Here is a 16,553-nt window from a genome sequence, read left to right as displayed (position 1 = left end):
TTTTCGGTACCTGCTTGAGCGAATTTCCTTTTATCACTAATCAGGACGCTATTTTAGTTCGGTTAACAAAGGAGAATTTTGGAGAAATGTTACAAATATCTTCGTAGACCAAATCACCAAAATGACTTGTAACCTAGCAGTACTAAAACGCATAAAAAACGTGTTTCTCACAAAATAGCTATCTATTCTCATGTTAACCTAAGATGTAGAGTAGGTTTAAAGAGTTGTGAGCTGGACATTCAAAATAAAATATCCACACGGGTTACAGGTACGATATTCTTTTTTCTACCGTTTAATCATATTGTTTCTTAATATTGTCTAATATTCATTTTAAATATCTTAAATATATATAAACGAAACCTCCCTAAATTCTCTCAAGCCACCAAATTGTTTTATTTATAAATGAATGCTAGTTATGCATTTGACGCAAATTCACCGGAGTAGGTCTCACCAAACTCAGATAGCTCTTAAACGGGTTAAACATCTCATTATATTAAAAAATAATCTAATCAAATATTTGATATGAAAATCATATAATATATGGATATACTAAAAATTAATATCCGATTTTTTAAAAAAAAAAGATATTATTTGTAATTAAGCAACAAGTTTATAATAAAGAAAATAAACCGGTCATGGGTATCACCAAACTCAGATAGCTTTTAAACTGGATTATAACATCTCATTTATTTGTGAAATCTTTTTATCAACAAACCCAAGTTATTAATTATTAAGTTTCTTAAGATAAATAAAATTCAAATCCAAAAAATATATAAATATTATAAACGAATAATGTAAAACTCGTAATATGGGGAGATAAAATCTAGTTGATATATCAATAGAAAGAAGCTAGTTATATGTATAGATGGATTCAACAAATACTGTTTTCTTAATAGAAAGAAGTTATATTCAACAACGTTTAAATCAAGTTACATGTTTAGATTAACGATCTTACTCATGAACGTTAGCAATAAAACACATACCCTTTATTTATGCCTTAATTTAAGTGTCACGCCATTTTAATGACCATCCATGTTTTCATTCACTTAGCCATATAAATACCCAAAACATTTACCACAACAAAATGAGAGTCATCACGAGCCTATCTTCCATGGTCAAGCCAGCCGAACCAACATGGTCCGGTAGTCTTGCGCTGTCCGAACTAGACCAGACCGGTATGACCACACATGTTCCAACCGTCTACTTCTACACCCAACCCTCCGACAACTGGCACAATGTCTTGCAAACCCTAAAAGATTCGCTCTCCACAACACTTGTGCATTTCTATCCTATAGCTGGCAGGCTGAGTTCCATCGCTGGTGGGCGTTTGGAACTCAACTGCAATGCTGCCGGCGTACATTTTACTGAAGCGTACGCCAGCGTTAAACTGGTTGATCTGGATGATTTCTTAGAGCATCCGATCTTCGACCAGCTAATCCCTTCGGTGGATTATCGAAATACACCCCTCGAAAAAACACCATTATTGCTTTTGCAAGTTACAAGATTTATTTGTGGAGGGTGGTCTTTAGGGTTTTGTATATCACATGTTGCAGTGGATGGGCAAAGCGCGCTTCACTTTCTATCAGAATGGGCTAGGGTTTGTCGTGGTGAACCATTGGATTCACCGCCCTACCTTGACAGAAAAGCTTTGCGCGCTGGTGACCCACCAAAAACAACATGTTTTAACATAAACATTGACCAACATGCACAATGTAGTCCTCCACCTATTCTTTTAGGTGAATCTAGCAACAAAAACCAACGTTGGCAAGAAACAAATGTAACAATGTTGAAATTAACCGAAACCCAAGTCGAAAAACTTCGAAACAAAGCTACCGAAACCCAAATTACAAAAACGTATCGTCATTTTACACGTTACGAAGCTGTAACCGCGCATGTATGGGGAACCGCATGCAAGATTCGTAATCTTGAACCCGAGCAACAAACTTCCATCGGCATTTGCATCGATATTAGGCGTCGAATGAACCAACCATTGCCCCAAAAATACTTCGGCAATGCAATTATCGACGTGATCGCCTCAGGAACTTCTAGTGAGTTAGTTTCCAACACATTAGGGTATGTTTCAAGTAAGATTAGAGACACCATCAACAAAGTGGACGGTGATTTTGTGAACACGGTGATCGATTTCTTGAAGAATCAAGAAGACTTATCAAAGTTTCAAGATTTGCAAATGAGTAAAGATGAAAATGGACCATTTTATGGAAACCCTAATCTTGGTGTGATAAGCTGGCTAACATTGCCAATGCATGGCATTGATTTTGGATGGGGGAAGGAGTTGTTTACCGGACCGGGCACGAATGATGCCGAAGATGGCGATTTTCTGATAATCCGCGGGGAAGAAGGGGGCGGATCGTTGATTGTAGCATTGTGTTTGCAAGTGAGACACATTGAGGGTTTTAAAAGAGTGTTCTATCAAACTATTGAAGAAGATTAAGGTTGCTTCTTTCATTACATTAATTGATTGGATTAAACATATATAGACTTATAATATCAAGGAAATATCAATAAAGTTAACAAAGAAATATGTAACTGTAATTAAATCTTTGTTAATGATAACATATTATATGATAAGAAGCTGACTAACTTAAAATCTTTACGTAAACTCAAACCGTCCTCTTCAATGCTCTTCAACATGTGGTCTCAAATATTGATGCTTGTAATTCATTTATCCATGTTTATTTGCTGAATTTTTTTATTATTATTAAGTATTAGGTCAAAACAATAGTTTGTAACTTTATTGGGTGATGGCTTGTAACTTTATTGGGTCATGGCTTGTAACTTAGCATATTAGGTTAGTTTGTTGTATTATTTTACAAGTTAGTGTGTTTTTTTAGAAAACCAAGGTGTTAAGGCATCGGAAAACTAATCAAATCTAGGCAGTTCGTTATCTTAAATAGGGAATTTCAATTAATTTTTGGTGAGGACTAGAGGTGCTCAAACCTATTTAAAACTCAAAACCGATTTAGGTTGAAACTGGTTTGGTTTGGTCAACAAAAATCATAATCGGTTTATAATTGGCTTCAATTCGGGTTTTGATCGGTTTTGGATTGGGTTTTTTGACCGGTTTTGGTTCGGTTAATCGGTTTGAAACCGATTTTGGTGAAAAAATTATAATCCGGATCCGAACCTACGGTTTTAATCGGCTCCAAACCGTTTTCTATATAATCGGTTTCAAACCAGTTCGGTTAACCGGTCTATTTGCCCACCTCTAGTGAGGACTATGCAAGTTCGCTTGTGTCGGTAGCAGAAAGGAGAAAAAAAAGGACTTGGACCCAAGATGTTTATACACGACCAGAACCCAAGTTGCCATCTATTGTTGGTTGCATGGTTAGTTGAATTCCGCTACTTGAGATAGCAGACTATCTAGGTATGAATAGTTTTTCAATGCCTACCTAGAAACACGTTTTTTTACAAACCATTTACTTCTAAAAGAAATTATAGTTAGATGGAACGTAGACCGGCACACGGATTGGTCAGCCAAGTCCTCTTAGGTTTCATACAAATAGATTGAACGACATCGTCCTCGTGGTTGTCACAACCGTTCAAGCGATTTGTCACTTAGAAATACCCGTTCCGAATATTTCAGACCTAAGATGTTGGTACACGACGAGAACCCAAGTACGTTGCCATCTCATTGCTGGGTAGTTGAAGTCCGCTACTTGAGATATCAGACTACCTAGATGCTAGATTTGGTTAGTTTTTCAGTGCCTACATAGAAATACGTTTTTTACAAACCATTAACTTCTAACAATTATAGTTTGATGGAACGTAGGCCGGCACACGGATTGGTCAGTCAAGTCCTCTTAGGTTTCATACGAATAGATTAAACGACATCGTCCTCATGGTTGTCACAACCGTTCAAGCGTTTAGTCACTTAGAAATGCCCGTTCCAAATATTTTGGATTGGTGTACTTTCCGTTTCAGCATCCCTGTTTAGTAATTGGATTCCATCGTTATCATTGACTCGTTGGAGATTCAATTTAACACCCGTAAATTACCTATTATCATATATATATATATTACATTATAAAACATATCACCTCGCCTTATAATTCCAACTCCGGCTTCCAACTACCTGCCGGCAACTTCAATCCACAACCCTACCTGCCGGCGACTTCAATCCGACAGTTGACCTCATCAATACTTTGTTTTAATTCCTCTCCTTCTCTCTCTATATACGTTACAACCTCACACATCAATTTCTTTTAATTGATGTCAGTTTCTATGCAACATTATCATTCTAATTGTTACTTTCTATGTTATAAAAACACCAACATGAAATTCTTCATCACCAGGGTTTAATGGCACCGGATAATTAGGTATGTTATACTCTTCCTTTGTATTATGTATTGTCAACTCCATGATTCTTGATTATTCATATTCATTACTCTTTTGATTTCATTCGAAAGCTTTTAAATTTGGCTTATTGGTGGATAGTTAGATTTAATTTTCTTAGATACCAATCAACGATGCTCCAATCCACCGATAATTACCCCTCACATGCCCAATCAAACGTTTCCAGCGATTGTACCTAGGCTATATTATATACAAATTTTGATCTGGCGATGTTCTTATCAAATTTGGGGGTGATTTTAGAGCTTTCAGCAAAGGCATGTTCAATGCAAAGTACAACTCCGATAAGGCCATCACTCTCGCCCGCGATGTCATTGCCGTGCTCATGGTAATTAACAGTAATTGTTTTCACTGATTATTTAAATTCATTTGTGAAATTATGTTTGAGCTGATTAGGCTTTTTTGTATATTTGTTTGATTGAATAAATTTCATTCAAATGAGTTAAATAGGAATCTGGAAGATATAGAGCTGCATGCTACTGTGTTTTTTAAAGTTTCTAATGTCCATACAGTTTACTCAGATCAATCTTGGAATCCTTCAGGTCATGTTAGTGATCATAATCTATTTTTATTTTTAGTTTCTTGATTTCACATTTGAAAGTTTGCTAATTGGATCATTAGTATGGGGTGGGATTGCTTATCGAGAGCGTGAGCATAGTCACATAATTCGCTAGCAAGGCCGCGTATTTCGTATTGGATCGTTTTGTACCCAATCGAAATCATGGCGTTCCCAATCGCTAAGCCCTCTGAAAGTATAGCTTCAAGGTTTCGCACATATGAGACAGTTGAAAGTATGCATTGTCACTTTTTTTCTTGTTTAATTTAAACATGGAATATATTTTAAAGTGGTTTTTGGCCTTTGATGCAGAAATATTTGTTCAAGCCTTACACTCATCTGCTCTGGGGGAGAAACCAATACAGTAAGTTTTTCTTGTTTCATTTCCTCATTTAGCTGCTTCAAATACATTGTTAAGTAAGTTTAAATCAAACATGGCACCTATTTACTACATCTACATATTCTTGTTTATGTTAGCCCTAATACATTTGTGCAATTGGATGTACCGAAGCACCAGCTCACTTGCTGCATATTTAAAAGGTGATTCAACTAAAACATTCTTTTTTATAAAAGGCTTATTTGCCATTATTTTGAACAATTTATTTTATTAAAACATGCTTTATGATAAACAGGCGACATCAATGTCTGTGTTGAGTTTTCTAAAGCCCATGGCAGCATCAATACCTAAACAATTCACGTGTACAGTTGTCTAAGCACAAGTCTCTACGAAGGGCACTGGAACTATCCCCTTAGTATGTTTCTTCATCATCATCCTTTTACATGTTTTGTTAAGTTTATTTTAATAATTGTTAGAATAATTGTAGCATACTTTCATCTATATTTAAATATCTTTGCAACTGTACCAAAACGTATTACTTGACAATGATCTTGATTTTGAGATATTTTTTAATGTTAATATATCAACCAGAAGCGTTTGGAGAGGAATCATTAATGTAGAATGTTATGGTGCTTATTTATGAGGTTATGTATAAGTTAGTAAAATTCAATTTAACTTTTTTCTAACATGTTTATAAAATTTGGTGAGTTAGTATTAAACATTTTGTTCAAGGTGGCAAAACAACTCATGATTCTGCTGGGAGAAACTATGATGATCTTAACGAATACTTTTGGTAACACGCCTCATCATTTTCTTCAAGAGATTAGATTATAAATGAAGTTGGTTATATTAGAATGTGTGACACAACTTAATTAAGAATTATTGTTATTTGGTTTGAATCGAACTTGGTTTTTTAAAACCGAATAACCAATTTGATTTTGGTTTAAAAGCAAACCAAAAAGCAAATATCTGACTATCATTTTTAAGTTTAGAACAAAATAAAACTTTCACAATTATAGCGGGCATAATAATTATCTGCAACTAATTTTGCCAAACACAGTCGTGTAGTTGATAAATTCAGCTAAAGCAAAGCTCTAGCCAAGCTAATTGCCTTAGCCTTGCAGATAGCTGTGTGAATCATTTATTGAGATACTAATTCTTTTTAGACAAATGGAAAGCACTTCGGAATGTTATAGCTTAAAGGGATATACCAGTTGTTAAAAATTTGGAAGTTTTTTTTATAAAGGAGCCTAATTAACCCGATAACTACTGCTTCGTTTTTTGTTTTTTTTTTTGGTTCAAAAATAACCCGGTAACAAGTGTTAATAAAGTCTATATTAACAAGTAAAAAATAACCCGATAACCATTTGAAATTGTACATGTTAACATGATCTCTATTAGCGGGTCACATCTTGGTTTATTGTTCACTCTGAATTGTACGTGTTAGCCCAATTTCTTGTTTAATCTTGAAAAAATTAGTATTTCTGTGTGGGTTATTAAATAAGCACATTGGTGTTACAACACAATTGGTGAAATTGCTTGATCAGCAACTAATATTTCTTTATTTTGACCAAACGGATACAAAATGAAAGAAAGCTGCAGGGATAAAATGGTAATTTGTCATCACACGTGTAGTGCAAACTTGCTAAAGCTATGGCAGCAAACCCATGTCCGAAATCTAACTTTTGGGTATAGATTGCAGGCCCAAGTTCAGGTGTAGCTGCCGTGGCGAAAGCCGGTGTAGCTACCACAACAGTAAAATATGGCGGTCCGATGGATGTGGCAAAGCTGGTCTTAAGATTCGTAGGCGGCTTTAGAGGTCGAGTGTACTTTACAATTTGGAGGCAATGCATCAGGTTAGTACATTTTATGCCACTAATCTATTTAGTTTTATTACTTAAAAGTCCTCAAGTTCAATCACAATAACTATAATAATTATGGTGTTGGTTACATATAGGCAACGCATTGCAATTTATACATGATAAAGGGATCTCAAGCTGTTGATGGAAGCTTCTCATGCTCTAATTCTTGGTTGCAATCTGATTTTGGATTGTGTTAAGACTGATTTGTTAATCATACATACTCTGGTTGGATTAAAAATAAGGGTGAGTTGAAATTTATTAACCCTAATGTGGAATACTTAGAATAGTTAAGAGTTCATCACTTATCGTTATTTTTTCTCGTAGATTTATAAAAATGATTGATGGATTAGCCATAATATCAATGAAGGATGATATTTAAAGCAAATCAACCTAAGAAATTGATCCAACAATTTGTAGCAAGGAATTATAGCTAACAAATTATTAACGTATTATGTAGAAGGAGCAACATGCAACTTTCATTTAATATTATTTAAAATGTCGTAGAGTTATGTTTTGCTCAAAGTTGACTTATTAGATAAAACTCTAATTAGGATAGTTTCGTTTCTCAACTTTATATTCATGTCTTCATTTAGACGACCCACAAGTCTAATTAAGCCTCATCAAAGTCTCATTGCATCACCCCTGCACCGCAAACTGAGCTCACACCGAACATATCCCTATTACGTTCCCGCCGCAACGTGCGGGCACTCCTACTAGTATATATATATATATAGGGAGAGGATCAAGAGAAAACTCACCTTTAGAGAGAAAACTTAAAAACTCCTAAAGAATTATTTTTAATTAAAAATAAAAAAATATTTTCAAAATTCTGTTTTAGCCATTATTCTTATATTTTCTTATATTTCACTCGAAAAATATAAAAAAATAAAAAATAAAAAAAAACCGTTGTAATGCACATACGTATTACTGTGCGATACCGTTGTATTACACATGTGTATTACTATGTATTTTTGAATTTTTGAGTTTAATAGTGTTTTATTGCATATATTCAATATTTGTGTATTGTATATGTGTAGTAGTGTTGTATTATATGAAAAAAAAATAATAATAAAATAAAATCGATGTGGTGCACATGTGCGTTAATGTTGTATTACACATACGTACTAATGTGTATTCGATGCGTGTATTAGTCTTATATTGCATATATACAATGGTGTGTATCAAATATGTGTAATAGTGTTGTATTCTATGCAATATAAACACTTTTGCATATATGCAATGCACACTATTACACATGCGCATTATACCAACGAGGTTACCGACAAGGGTTTTTTTTTTTGGAACCTGTGACATTTGTCAATTTCGGGTTATTTTATTCTTGTATTCTTAATGTAAACCCGACCCGTTTTGTATCCCGAACCTTTCGAGATTATCAAACTGATGAATTGTATGTTAAATATTTGTTTTATAGTTGTTGGATAAAAAAAAAACACCCTTTTCGGTTCTTAAAATTCCCCGAAAACGCTCAAAACGAACTCCAGGGACTAAACTACCAAAATGGAGACTTGAATGACCCATTTGTAGTTTGTGCTTCTTGGGTCTATAACCAACCCATTTTCATGAAACACCATTTATGAAAGACCCATTCAACTTACCCTATATATACACACCCATCTTCTTCATTTGTGCTTGCTCATTTCTTCATTTCTCTCTCAAATTCTTGAATTCTAAGGTTGTTCTTCATAAGCTAATCTTTCATTTTAACTAACTTCTCAATACTTAAAGCTTGATGTTACAACATATATATAATATACACTCCTTGTTTACCTTCAGTCTTTCATTTCTCCGGTCTCGGCCGGTTGAAATGTCGGGCTAGTAAGGCAAGGTTACATGGAGGACTTTGTAGTCCTTGTTTATATATTTAACAAATCTAACCATATAACTTGTTATACTTGCTTAACTTCTACATATTTTAGTTTATTGTTCATATTTGTCAAGTTCCATGGTATTGGGTATGTGGTGACTAGCCTCGGTTTCATCCCGAGTTGAGAACCGAACCAAAAACCGAACTTTTGTTTACAAGCATTATTGTTAATTTTTAGAATGTAAAACTTGAGTATTATTATTTATAAGTTATTTTACAAGTTCCATTGTAATTGGGTATGTGGCAACCATCCTCGGTCTTATTCCGAGTCAAGGACCGAACCAAAAACCGAACTTTTGTTTAAAAGCTTTATTGTTAACTTTTTGAATGTAAAACTTGAGTATTATTATTTATAAGTTATTTACAAGTTCCATGGTAATTGGGTATGTGGTAACCATCCTCGGTCTTATTCCGAGTCAAGGACCGAACCAAAAACCGAACAAAACCGAGTTCACTCGCTTAAGACACACAAGTGTGTTTTTAGCCACAAAAACTCATATTTTTCTTCAAGATTATATTTTAAATCAATTTTAGTTAGTTTCTAAACATACTTGGCATGTCGGTAACCAACTTGATCTTATAACAAGTTCGAACCGATAAGGTCATATACTCGCTTAACGAACGTTAAGGTTCTTCACAATAGAACTACATACTTGGTTAAGTCTATTTTGATTTTATTGAGTTATCTCACAACATTTATTATTTTGGGAAGTTAACTGTGAGCTTGGTAAATTATCAAGTCTCGAACCGACAAACCCGATCACTCGTTTAAACCTCGTTTTGGGTATTCTTATAACCAAGGGTTTTGCAATATCGCATTTTAACCCACATTATTACTTAACATAGGTTGAGTAAAAAAAGAAAAAAACTAATGAATAGAATACCGAGACCCGGTTTCGAGTAAACTTATTTTACAAAACTCGTTTCTTTAATTTCTCAAATATTTACATTTTAAATCCTAAACTTTATTTATTTACTTTATTTGTCATGTATTTTATTTTAAACCCTTCCAAGACTATCTACTAACACTAGACCCGTTTAATATAGGTCTTGCTCGTTAAACCGATCTCTCCGATTATTCACGACACTATCTTTCAAGTTACTTGTTAATGTGAGTACTTTTTATCCCCCGTTTTCCATCTTTCATTTTGGGGGTGGCATTGCATACTTATTCAAATTCGAATGATTTATACTTGAGTCTTAAACCACAACACGTATTGTATATGTTTACTTAAATAAATGCTCGATTTGGTGTTATATGTTTTACATGATTATGTGAAAATTCTTGAATGCTAAGGCGGGTAGCCTCATCAAAGTATGATCATACGTTAATTCCGAGTATATATGGTATCCCCATATAGAAAGGTGTCGTCAATGTATTCTTATTGACGATTTCATTATTGTCGTCAATGTATTTTTATTGACGGTTTTATTATCTAAATTGTTGCTATTGTTTATTGTTTTCATATACTAGTTGTGGATTTCATACTATATACTTATTGCCCAAAACTATGAAAATTGCTCACCAACCTTCGTGTTGACAAACTCTATTTTATGCAATGTTACATGTTTGATGTTAGCTTGATTGGATTACTTGAAGAAACTTATTATCTTGGCTTTTGGATATTAGAAAATAAAAGAACAAGTTATTTGTTTATCTATCTATTTGGCATTTTGTATGAACAATTGTTGTGTTATTTATGATGATTTGGATTTAAATGAGTTGTTTAAATATTGTAACTTTATAGTGTCATTGTGCAATGAGCAATCATGTCGCGCCTCGACGTTTCCGCCTTCATTGGTCGGGGTGTGACAGAACCAATAACAACATATAAGAATAATGGAAAAAAAAGAAACTTCAAAAAAAATATTTTTTAAAAAGTTAAAAATAGTTTTTTAAAAGTTTTTAGGAGTTTTACAAGTTTGGTGCCGCTAAGCTGTTATTGGGCCACTTGGCGGCACCTTACTTGTCCATACAGTTTTGTTTTGGTACCGCAACAAACTTAACAAAAGTTGCCTGAATGATAATTTTGTTTTTTCTTTTGTTTGTTTTAATTCCGATATCATAACGAACGTGACGAAAACCGAACCAATTCGCATAGACTCAACGTCTTAACGTCCAGGACCGACGACGCTTGGTTTTACCAAAGTCCAAGTTTACCGACCGACATCACCCCACTGGTCCGCTCAAGTTTTGTATATTTTTTTTCCTTTTTTAGCCCTGGTACCGTAATGAACGTAGCCGAAACTGACTGAATTCGTTTTAAATAATTTATTTTTTTATATGTTAATTTGACGAATATATATTTTTTGGACGCCAAGGTTTTATCAATGGTGTCTGTATTGTAAAGAGCGTGAACGATACTAACTGAATTCGTGTCAACTCACCGATGTAACGCTTATGTTTTACCAACACTCATGTTTCAACATAGGTTTACCAGTTGACCTGGCGCAACGTGCCGGTTGAAAATCTAGTTCTAAATATTACCAAAATATAAATAAACAAAACACACGACTATCTTATAAACTTTTAATCCATATTTCATAGAGACCACATGGGCTTTGCTGCATTAGTGGATCCTATGGACCACTGAACTGTCTGGACCACATATGGGGCTTTGTTGGATCTTCGAGCTATTGTCTCCTTGGACCTTGGGTGCTAGATCCTCTTTTTATGTTGATTCTATTAAATGAAATATATTAAGTTATTTTTACAATAACAAAGTTTCTGTAGTCAATTTTTTTTTATTTTAAACAAGCAAAAGAGCAAAAATATATATTGTGAAAAAGAAAGGAAGCTAGCCTTCATATGGCAAAAATCTCCATACACTCTATTTATATGGATGTATAGTTTCTAAAAATCTTAAAATAGAATTTGTTGACATATACGGGTTAGATATGCTCTTAGACTATATGCAATGTAAGTGATTGTGTGAGGAGATGTGGCCACATAGGTGACACGAGTCACGACCATGGCATACCGCACCGAGTAGACACAAGCGTGAGAAAGCCAAGATGACAGTGGCTATTTTATTGATTGACACGTACTCGGATCGACAATTCTGGTGATATATTTATGGTCTTGCAAGCGGTTTTAGTATGGCCGGCTGGAGGGTAGTGCCGGTCGGACCGTCGGCCGGGGCACGTAATTTTTAGGGGCCAAAATTTTTTGTATCTATATTTTATATATATACATTTAAAAATATAAAACTTATAAAATATGAATTGCTCTTTACCATCTTATAATTATTGGGCTTAAAATTCTTTTTTATCCATAATCCATTTAATCAAGTTTAAATTATTGGACAAAAACTAAAAACTAAAAAAAGTAAATAAAAACCCAATGCAAAATAAAAGAAATAGCGGTCGATTGAAACTTCTTTATGGTTCCTTCCTTCTTTGCGAATGCTGAACAACGACCAACCCAGTTGACCACCGCTGTTGGTTTGCTGTTAACCGCCAGGCTCCTCCACGGTTGACCAAGCTAGCCACCAAGAACCAAGCTATTTGTTTTCCCAGTGTTAGGAGAGTTTCATGAATCATTGGTTAATCGTTAGTTATTACAGTATTTGATTTTAATAATATATTTTTCTATGTTTATTGTTATAACATTAAGTCTCGTTTAAAAAAATTAGCTTATATATTTCGTTACTCGTTAAGGCTATGGGTCTTTTTATTTCGGCTCGGCCGAGGTATTTAAATCCTCGGAGACGGCCCTGGGTTTTAGCACGTGTTGAATAGTACCGAAGCTTTGAATGATAAGTAACTATATATTTAGAAATAGTTAACGTTAGTTGTTTACAATTTAATTAATAAAGTTAAGAAGAAAAAAAACACTCACATTTCACTTTCCTCTATCAAGGTTACTTACCATTATATATGTTGTGAGTGCGAAAGGAGACACCCCATCTATCACGTGACACACTATCGTCACTTACCATTACATATGACCTTAGGATATGATTTGTGTTATACACGTGGTTTTGTCGGTGTTTATATATTTAACATATGTTTGAATTCGAACAATGATGGTAGGTCGTTTTAACAAGCAGGTTAAGCGGGATCAATATAAACTCGGATTCCTAAAAATATAATCCTAGTTGGCTCGTGTTCGGCTTGACTTCAACTTGACTCAGCTGGCGCTTAGATGAGTTAGGCTTATATTTCATTATTTGTACTCTTTTAACTCTAAGCAGTTTCCATACATAATTAACAATTTACTTAAAACTAAATATTTAAAATTTAAAAATATGAGTCACTACGTGACAAGTAATTTGGAGGCTGAGGCTGAGGGGTGTGGGGGGCTCTAATGGGGGCGCGAGTGGGGGCTCCAGCCAATAATATTATGATGTGTGACAGAGAGAGAAACTGGATAAGGGGGGTGTTGGAGCCCCCGCTGGAGCCCCTGGCCCTGGTGTGCAGGGGCTCCAGCGGATTTTTTTTTTATTTTTTTATAAATGTATTAAAAAAACGTATTATTAAAAAAACTCATAAATTATTTAAAAAAACAAACATTAATTAAAAAAACACATTAATATCTAAAAATAAAATAAAAATTAAAGTACTAAAAAAAAACATTATTCTTATTCTTCGGCTTGGTCTTCTTCGATCAACCTCTTTCGGATACGTTCCTTTTGCTTTTCCATTAGCATTTGATCGACCGGATTTAGGTTACTGAAGTCTCTAGTAAGGAAGTCCAAATCTCTCATTCGACTTTTTTCCTTTTTGTCATTAGAGACCACCTCCATGGTTTTGTTGAATTTATTGAGAGATTATATATAGGAAGAACACATTTTTTTTTATTAAATTAAAGAGCCCAACGGCTCATTTCTCATGTCCCAACGGCTCTTTCACGTCTCCCAATGTCCCTTTACGCCATATTGGTCCGGCTAAGGGGCTTGCGCCTGCTTTGAATTCCGTGCTCGCGCCCCTCTCGCGCCCCGGGGGTGTGGTGCTAGCGTCTGGGGGCGCGAGCGGAGGGGCTCTAGCGCCCCCGCTGAAGCCCCACACCCCTCAGCCTAAATTATGTAAAAAGCCGTATTTGTTGACTAGGGAATGGGCGTAGGGGTTGCTTTGCAACTGTCGATGCACATGGATATAATTCCGTGATTTCAGCATTCTTATTTTTTTTCGTTTTATTTTATATTTCCAGCTTAAAAGCATGAAACTTTATTCATAATAATCTTGTATTCAATTTCCACTTGTGGCCTACCGGTAAGAGGTTTGAGTTTTTCAGTGGAGACTCAAGTTTGAATCATCGAATCCCAATTGTGTCACTTTTGGGTGGATATTGACAATGAATGATTTGAGCTAGGCCTTGTGCAAGAGTTGTCAGTTCGAACCCTTAGCCCACCCGGGTTTTTGTCCCACCATGTGTTACGCCAAGTGGTAGTCGGCGGTATGGTTTCCTGGGGAATGCCCAAGCCAAACTATGAAGCCAGCATGGGCCCGGTTAAGACAACATAGTCAGGCCAGAGAAAGGTATCGGGGTTCTCTAAAACTGGAGAGTACGGTAACCTAAATATAAGAAATTCGCCGTTCTAAAAACCTTATATTCAAATCTACACTTGATTATAGTTTTGACCCTTGTAGTGAGACACAAAATACAGGAATCGCCCTTTAGTGGATTTTTCGCTTGTCCCATGGTCATTTTAGTTGAGGTTTGGGTCGATATGCCATGGACTCGTCTGAGCTTGGATATGGTGGTTTTGCTGAAGACCTGAATGCAGGTGGACATGATCAGTTAGAGTAGTTGTTTTAGGTTTCTTTGGTCATATTAATAGTTATAAATGACCACCACAGGGGTGATAGGATCACTTAGCGAAAATCCACCACGTAGTCGATTTCTGCATTTTGGATTTCAAGTTTCAACACAATGATTAAAAGTTTTTGAAACTGTAATTATGTCTTAAATCTATATAAAAAATGTATTAAGACCTCCAAATTAGATTGAGTCAACCTTGACTCTTTCGCAAGTTTTAATGTTCTTAAAATGTATAAATGACCACCAAAGGGGTGATAGGATTACTTAGCGAAAATCCACCACGTAGTCGATTTCTGCATTTTAGATTTCAAGTTTCAACACAAGGATTAAAAGTTTTTGAAACTGTAATTATGTCTTAAATCTATATAAAAAAATGTGTTAAGACCTCGAAATTAGATCGAGTCAACCTTGACTCTTTCGCAAGTTTTAATGTTCTTAAAAGTTACGAGCTTAAATTTCCTGTTATTTGAAATTATTTGACCTTTATATTAAAAGAAGTCAAATACCAAGCAGGCAAGCACCACTTGCTTAAACATGTAAAATTATTCGCCAATAGAATTTGCCTATTTAAGTTGGTCAAATTGAATACTTAGTAATGACTATTGTTCTATACAATCACAATAATTTTTCTTTAGAGGGTCACCATCTTTTATTTAGGCTATCTCACTTTTTAATTATTTAAGCTAAAAAATTAATATGTAAAACTAAAAAATCGAATTTAATTTACGTAATCATCTTTACGTATTAATTATCATATAATAACTCGAGTAAAATTACATGGATGTTTATTTCTTAAGTCCATGTATTTTTCAGCAATCATCATATATTAGCTTATTGGTGTGATACCTGTCGTTGTAAAAATGCCGTGAGTTCAATTTCTTCATATGCAAGTTTATATATTATTTAAGTGTATTCTTTCTTGTTTTTGAAAAAAATACTTTTTCTTTTCTTTGAAGCTTTTGGTTGTGGTGAAAAACTTTGATGAGTCAAAGTCAAAACACATTTGGTCCATGTAACCGGCAAATACGGAGTGCAAAGTTTGATTCGTTTATTTTAGTTAATCAACCAATTGATTTTTAGTTAATTGGTTTGGTTTATTAAGTTAGTTTGTTGGTTTTCCTTTAGGTTAATAACCTAAACTAAACTTGTGCAAAAACTTATGCTTAGAAACACATGAAATAAAAATAAAAATAAAAATAAATAAAGTTGAGATAAAAATAAATTAAATGGAGACATGAATGCATTCAATGGAGGTATAAAAGGTGATAATATACGAAAATGGATGGTTCGGTTAATCAAGGAAAAAAAGATCTGCTCGTGAAAAACTCGATCGAGCCGAGCCTAAACGAACCCGAGCCCGAGCCCGAGCTCGAGCCTAAAAGTAAGCTCGAGCTAGTTCGCGACCCTAAACAGCCTAATATTTTTATAATATATATAAATATATAATTATTGTAATCGTTTTATAATAAATTATATAAAACTTCGATTGTGATGGATTCAGAAAGATATAATTATTAATTAATTTATTATGTTATGAATAATAACTAAATAATATATATCATGTTATATATAAACTAATAATTAAAAGAAATAATTACATATATAAAAAGTTAATTAATAAATAATAAATAGTAAACCAGTCGAGATCGAGTTTGAAAAACTGCTTACGCCGAAACAAGCAGAGCTCAAACTCGAACTATATATAACTAAACGAGCTGGTCACAAGCCTAGTCATGCTCAGGCTCAAACTCAAGCTCGTTCACACGATTACACCCCTA

General features: G+C 34.4%; 1 pseudogene; it reads left to right on the top strand.

The window, feature by feature from the left end:
* Window positions 1-1,084: 1,084 nt before the first annotated feature.
* LOC143564740 (spermidine hydroxycinnamoyl transferase pseudogene) lies at window positions 1,085-2,505 on the top strand (annotated as a pseudogene).
* The last annotated feature ends 14,048 nt before the right edge of the window (window positions 2,506-16,553 follow it).

This window comes from Bidens hawaiensis, unplaced genomic scaffold, assembly GCF_021521415.1.
Source record: "Bidens hawaiensis isolate Kalapana, Puna unplaced genomic scaffold, B.hawaiensis_p1.1 tig00022155_1, whole genome shotgun sequence".
Taxonomy (NCBI): Eukaryota; Viridiplantae; Streptophyta; class Magnoliopsida; order Asterales; family Asteraceae; genus Bidens; species Bidens hawaiensis.
Note: the sequence above shows the minus strand (reverse complement) of the source record. Positions and strands in the feature narration are given on the sequence as shown.